Source organism: Vombatus ursinus, unplaced genomic scaffold (genome assembly GCF_900497805.2).
Source record: "Vombatus ursinus unplaced genomic scaffold, bare-nosed wombat genome assembly UNPS02011767.1, whole genome shotgun sequence".
NCBI classification, from domain to species: domain Eukaryota; kingdom Metazoa; phylum Chordata; class Mammalia; order Diprotodontia; family Vombatidae; genus Vombatus; species Vombatus ursinus.
In genome coordinates, this window is record NW_020951545.1 from 5222732 (window position 1) to 5230333 (window position 7602).

Sequence of the window (7602 nt, forward strand, 5' to 3'; positions counted from 1 at the left end):
TTTCCCAGCAGTTTTTAGTCAAATAAGGAATTCTTTCCTAAGTAATTTAGGTTTTCTGCTTTGTTGAATACTAAGTTATTGAATTGTATTCTTTCTGATTCTCTCTTGTCTAGTTTATTCCATTGATCTATCTCTCTATTTTTTCACTAACATTAGATGGTTTTGTTTATTGCTGTGCTATTCCCCCTTTATCCTAACTTCTTTTCATCATGTTGCTTGATGCTCTTGATCTTTTGTTTTTTCAAATTAATTTTAAAAATTATTTTATCAAGTTTTGTAAAGTATCCCCTTGGTAATTTGACTGGTATGGCATTAAAAGTATAAATTGACTTTGGTAGTATTTTTTTAATATTGTTATGACCCAGCCATAAGCACTAAATATCCCTCTAGCTATTTAATTTGTTCTTTATTTCTATAAGGAGCACCTCACAATTGAATCTATCTCTCTCTCTCTCTCTCTCTCTCTCTCTCACACACACACACACACACACACACACACACACACACACACAGTCTTGCTGGAGTTTGTCTTAGTGCTGTGTATGTCAGAAGTAAGGACCAAGGAGGATTCAGTATGACATTTTAAATACTCTGTTCATCTTTTATAGAAAAGTAATTAAAATTGAATAAAACCTATTGGGGTGTAAAATAGTGCAAAATTATATTGATAAAAGAAGGGATGCGAATTTTGAAAACAACCAGAAAATCAAACAACTCAAGTTAATGTTCTCTATCTAGTTTTATTTTAATAGTAAAATGAAATGGTTGTAGAGTTGTTTTATTTGATTTCATTTGCTGCTAAAGTTTTTATTTTTAAGCTCTATTGATGTGTTTTGTTTCTACATTACATTCTCATTTTGTAGGTTTTCTTATAACAAAGAAAAACAATTAATTAAAACTTAATACAATGACTTCATCTCAAAGTGCATTAAAAATTTCACATCTGTAACAGTTGCCCACCTTTTGTTTTTTAAAAAAAATTAACAAATATATTTTCTTATATGTATGTATATACATGTGTATATATATATATAATTCTGCACTCTTAAATTCATCATTTCTGTGCAATGCATAGCAGGTTTTATTGTCAGGCATCTGGAATCATGCATGGTCATTGCATTGATCATATTTCTTGGAGCTTTCAAAGTTGTTTTTATGGTATTGCTTGGCTCATTTCATTCTACAAGTACTCAAAATTATATTTATAATGTTGATGTTGCAGAATAAATTTTTCTTCTGGTTCTGCTTACTTTACTATGTGTCAGTTCATATAAATCTTTCCATTTTTCAGCAACTACTACTAATAGTTTTTTCCTTACTTTAGGACTTTAAGATTATCAATTCCTCTACTAGACTATAAAATCTTTGAGAGCAGGAACCAGGTTTTTATCTTGGTCTCTCTGTTAGCACCCCATATAAGAATAAATCTGTTAAATGCAGTCTTTTTGATAAGTATATACTGTTTATTTCAATTTGTTTCCTTATTGGATAACATAACTATTTTTACAATTGGAAACAAAATGATATGAGTAAGTCTGATTAGATTATTCTAGAACAGTATTTAAACATCAGTGCCAGAGAACTCATTGAGGAAGCCGTCATGCAGAGGACTGATTCAGTGGTGCAAAATGCTTGCCTTTGAATTCCCCCATCCTTGAATTATTGAATAGGTCATAATCATTATTCTACTTCATATGAATGGTATATGGAATATTATTTTATGGTGCTTTAGGAGTAGAATACAAACACTTTAAGACACTAATGCTTTTAAATTATATAAAACTGATTTATCACAACTCTAGGCAAAAATTCTGATAATAATTTTAAAAATCATGCCACCAATCAATTCAGTAGATGATGACTTTAGACACTTCTTTCTAGTAATAGTGGTTCAGCCTATCTTAAAAGCAAAGAAAACCCAAGAAAATTTATCACAGAGCAAACCACCTATGCCATGATAATACATGTATAATCTTTGCTATTAGAACCAACACTTAGATGTTGAGGATCATCTTATCTGGCAAAGCATGATGTTATTTACCAAATAGAATGTGAATTGAGTGTTCATGTTTCTGTTTGTTATTCCTTCCCGTCTTCCTCCAAAACCTTTTGCCCTGCTCTTTTATCTTCTGTGTCCTATGTATTTTCATCTTTTCTATTTTAATATACTCTTCATATTTCTCCATTTCCTGTTAATAGTCTCACTCCTGTATGAGAAACTAATAAAGTCATACAAAATAGGAAATATTTTAGATGTATGGTTTATTTTACAAGAAAAAAAATTTCTTATGCGTGTGCCAGTTTATAAAAAGAATCACAGTTTTCTGAGGGTTTTTCTGAATAGTACCTACCATGTACTTGTTTACATGCTTAATTCAGGTGTTTTTATGGTAAACTTCCCCAAAACATCTCCCCAGCCCTTCCTCCCAAAGAATCAACTGGACAGGAAATTATCTAGATGAGCATCAGACAGAATTTTCCTTTCTCTCTCCTTTTCTGTTTTCCCTTTTCTGTGCTCTAGATTAGAATGTCCTGAGAAACAATTCTGATAAGAGATAGAGAAGTTGTTAACTTGTCACTGGAGCACATGTAACCTGACAGACCCTGCCATAAATAGAAACAAGTAAATAATGAGTAACAGACTTTATAGGCATTTATTACATAACTTTGATAATCCATTCTGTATTTTTTTAGGAATTAAGGTCGTTTACTGACCAAATGTTTGCAGACTTAATTCTCTTCCCTTTTATGAAAATTAGGAAAATAGTTGCCCTTCTCCACTCCTGTGTTATCTTCATTCTTAACATTTTCAGAGATTGCCGATAGTCACCTAGCAATCCTGTATACTATTTTAATAGGTTGGGAATATGGTTCATTTAGGTTAGTGCCTTGAACTCATCAGTGCAAGGTGTGGTGCCGTGGAAAGGCTCCTATCATTTAAGATTTACATAACTTGTCTACACCTGTTTTCAAATCGCTTGACTTGTCTGAGCCTGTTTTCTTATCTGTGAAACGGAGACAATAATACTCATAATACCTACCATACTGGCTTGTTGTGTGTGGTTCAGCTACTGGCTGGGAAGGAAGAACATACAGGAACCTTCCTTTTTCTAACAATTCCTTAAATGTTGAGGGTGTGACTGTAACCCTGCAGGTGAAACATTTACTCAGTATTTTGTTGCTCTGAACAAAGAATAATTCTCCATCCGGGTCAGTTGTCTACACCTCCTAGTATCATAGCTGTTACTTGGAAAGTCTCACCAAGAAAGCAAATCAAGGGGATGGGGAGGGTTGAATAAGAGGAGGGGGGAGAGACAAAGACAGAGACACTACTTCTCCTCTTTAAAGGAAAAAAAGTTCATCGTAAGATGATCTTGACAAATATGAGACTTCTTCCCCATCTTCCCCACCCCCTTTCAGCGGCACACTTGGTGACTCTGACATCTTAAGGTACAGAGAGTGCAGAGAAAAGGAGATTGTTACAACCCACCAGGAAGTTGATGGAGAGTTGTGGGAGTTCTCTTCCTTTTTTTTTTTTTTAAACCACTGTAGGATTATCTTGGGTCGCCAGAGCTATGCCAAATAGTTGCCAACTTCAATTAAGGATTACTTTTAGGAGAATAACTAAAAATAGAAGCATTTTGTATATTCCTAAGAAGCTTTTTGCTGAATATGGCTGTCTAGAGAGAGGCCTTTAGTTTTTATTTTTTGGAGAGGGAAAATTTTTTAAAACAAGAGAAGCATTTGATTAGCATTTTTAGTATACTGGTATAATTAGGACATTGTAAATCCTATTAAAATTAGACATTCTGAGAATCGTACGGGGGATTTTTTTTTCATACTAACGTTTATAATTTCATTAGTACCATTAAAATGTGTCCTTTAAATGTTTTAAGATGAATATTTGGAAACTTTTGCTTCTGTATTTTCTAGGATGGGAGGAGAAAGGGAACAAACATTTATTAAGTGCCTACTATGTGCCAAGCAGTGTGCTAAGCCTTTACACATGTTATCTCATTTGATCTTCTTTAGGCCAAAGATAATCTGAATAGGAGAGAAAAATTAATTTGTGCAAATTGAATACAATACCTACCATAGAACTTGGAGCCATAGAATTTTAGAACTAGCAGAGCCGCTGCTGGCTTTGTGGAGGAAGGGAGGAAGGGAGTTTTATTCAAATCCCACTGTCCCATCCCCCTCACAAAACTGTTATGAGCCTCAAATGAGATCATGTATGCAAAGTGCTTTGTAAACTTTTAAGTGCTATGTAAATGTTAGATGAACTGAGCACAAAACAGTCAGTGCACAAGGGAAAAATCTTGCCCCCAAAGCAATAGTAAAGGTTTTAGAAATCTGTAGATATTTCAGTAGTGTCTCTACATACTGAGCATTATTGGAACTGTTGATGTGATTTTTGAGCGACTTAGAAAAAAAGGGGAAAGATTTATAAAGGTTTTTTTTTTTTTATAGCAAGTTTACCCATCAATGATAGTGGAGCCACCACATCAGAGTTCTTAACACCATAGTCTCTGGCATGAGCTTATAACTGGAAATAGAAATGGCACTAGAGAAAACAAGGATAGGAGAAACAGTTGGAATAGACCAGGTACATATAGAGGATGTCTGTGCTGGAGGTGACACAGTTTTGAAGTATCAGTTTTCTCAAAGAGGAATATACCCAGAGCATGAAGAAAAATCTGAAATGTTATTTCAAAACTAAAATAAACAAATGAGAATAGCAATAACTATTGACTCCCGTGTATATGCTCTCATTCTTATGAGGTTCTTATTAGAATAATCTTGTTTGTTATTGTTTGTTCTCCATTCTCCACAGGGACCATGACATCAGGCAGGTCATGCCATGACATGCAAATGAATTGCATTTAAGTGAAGGAAGGCTGTGCAAAGTCACCAGCCTCACTTTTGCTTCAGATGCATCAAAGGCATGAGAAGATAAAAGTAGAAGGAAATAGGCTGTCGTGAACACTACACTGTAACATGACACATATTTAGTCTCACACAGGTGACGCAAAATTGTAAGAAATTCAAGATACTAGTGTGCCTATGGGGGAGCTAGATGGTGCAGTGGATAGAGCCCCAGGCCTGGAGTCAGTGATACCTGAGTTCAAATGTGACCTAAGGCACTTACTAGCTGAGTGACCCTGAGCAAGTCACTTAACCCCATTTGCCTCAGTTTCCTCATCTGTAAAATGAGTTTGAGAAGGAAATGGCAAACCATTCCAGTATTTTTGCCAAGAAAACTCACAAAGAGTTAAAAATGAGTGAAAACTGTTCCTTTGTTTTTTGTTTTTTGTTTTTTTTTTGTTTGTTTGTTTTTCACTATAAACACATTTGGATTCTGTAGCCACCTTAAAGGCTATCCTCTAACAAAGAAGATATGCCAAAATCATACAAGATTCCTTGAAACTTGTAACCGGAAATTTTGTTTGACAACCCCCTGTTAATCTCCAGTTAAGGCATGAAGATGTGTGCTTACCAAAGGTGTTTTTCGTTATCAGGGAGGATGCCTAGTACAGAGTTCACAAGCAAGAGGGATTCCCTGTCCTCAGATGCTCATTTGTGGACAACATTTTTCTGTTTACATTAAGCCTTGTAATATTTCAGAGCTTCTTAAGTGAAACTGATAATCATTCAAAAGAATTCAGCCTAACTATCCGACTGGAAATATTACATGGACAAAGAATACCAGTTGTTTAGATCAGGGGTCATGCATGCATTAGACCTAGTAGCTAAGAATAGTTTTTACATTTTAAAAAATGTTACTGTATTTCTTAAAATGTAAAAACCATTTTTAGCTATCAGGCCATATAAAAAGCTATCAGGCACGACAGAATGGATTTGGCTTCTAGGTCGTAGTTTGCAAACCCTTGGTCTAACTCTAGACCACAAATGTTTTGATTGATAACCTTGTATAAATGGTCTATCAATACAAATATTTTGGATAGATATTTCAGTGGACATTGAGCTTGCCCCAGAATTGAATAGGAGAGTAAGCTAGATTGCATGAAAAAAAATTGTATGATGCTATAAGTTACCGTCAGCTTTTCCTTGGGTTATAAAAAGGTCGGTCTTTTTAAAGATGACATTTTTCCATTATTGCTGTCTGATGATGAGTCATAGAATACCCTAGTCTCCAAAGGATTGATTTGAAGATCATCCCTGGGGTAATCAAAAGGCATATGGTAGTCACATGTAAGCTTTGACATTATCTACCAGCAAAAAAAAAAAAAAATGCGTGGAATAAGTTGCATAAAGGTTGTTATCTGAGAGATGTATAACCAAGGGTGTGGTGGAACCATTTCAAACTGACTTGCGAAATGACTATTTTTAGAGCATTTATACCTCAAAAATATGCAAACACTACTAACGGGGCTTAGTTTATTGTTTTGTTTTTCCTGTTCTGAAGAAAGTGATGAAGAAAGTGTTGATGATGCAGATTAAAATTAAAAGTATATATATGTATATATATATATTTCAGAAGAGCCGTTTATTACATGTTTACCAGCACACCCTGGTGTATAACCCTCCAAAAACTGGACTCTTCACATAACTAGTGAGACTGAAGGAAAACCAGTGGTTGCTCTTTATGCTTCATTAGCATCATGCAATATTCAGAGAGCAAAGGGAAAGTCCCCATCATGTTGAATGGACTTCCTGTGGAGGATTAATGGGAAGATGAGTCACACAGCCAGCATAAATCTGTATTATTAAAGGGAGTATCCACATAGATGAAATCGGATCCTTTAAAGTATTAGAGAGTAATTTGAACTGTTAGTATTGTATTTATGTACGTAAAAATTTTTGACTACCCCTAAAATGGACTGCAAATAAATTGGTGATTATGTTAATGATGATGTCACCACTGGGTAACGTTCCAGGGTCATCAACCCTTAGGGAGTTATTCTCCAATGTGGTCTTCCCTTAGGCCGCATGGAATTAATCTATTGTAGCAGATCGAAATTTATTTTAAACTAATGGCTAAATCCAGTTGGGGTGAGTTTTATTTTTTATTTTTCCTTTGTATAAAGTAGCTTTATTCCCCCTAAGTGCTTTGGGAATTATCTCTTCATATTATACTCTGTTGCCCTTGGGTCTCATTAGGAACTTCCTAAGTTGGATAAACAGGTAACTATTTACCTCATTACATTTTGGAAGAGGTTTGTGTCTTCATCCTTTTTAATTAGTTGGTGGCTGAATCATTGATAGAAAGTTTTCTTAAGTCAGTTACCTATCTTTAGTCTATTTCGATTTTCGAAATCCTTGCACAAAACTTGTAATTAACTTTTCACTGGTCTCTGTCAACAGAGAACATTAAAATGCTAGTTGGTTTTGTATAATCTACAGGTATTTTGGCTATAACCTAAATTGAATAAAATGTCAGAGTTGACATCCTTGAGACAGGAGAACAGTTTGACATTCTGTTCTGAGTTTATTGGAGACATGGCGAGTGAATGCATGGGGAGCAGTTGGCACTTTGTCAATTAATTGCACTCCGCAGCAGTTTTATTAAGTAGGAGAAAGCAAGGTTAAAGAGCTGCAAAAGCTGCTTCCTGTGAATAACAGGAATAGACAATTTTTCTG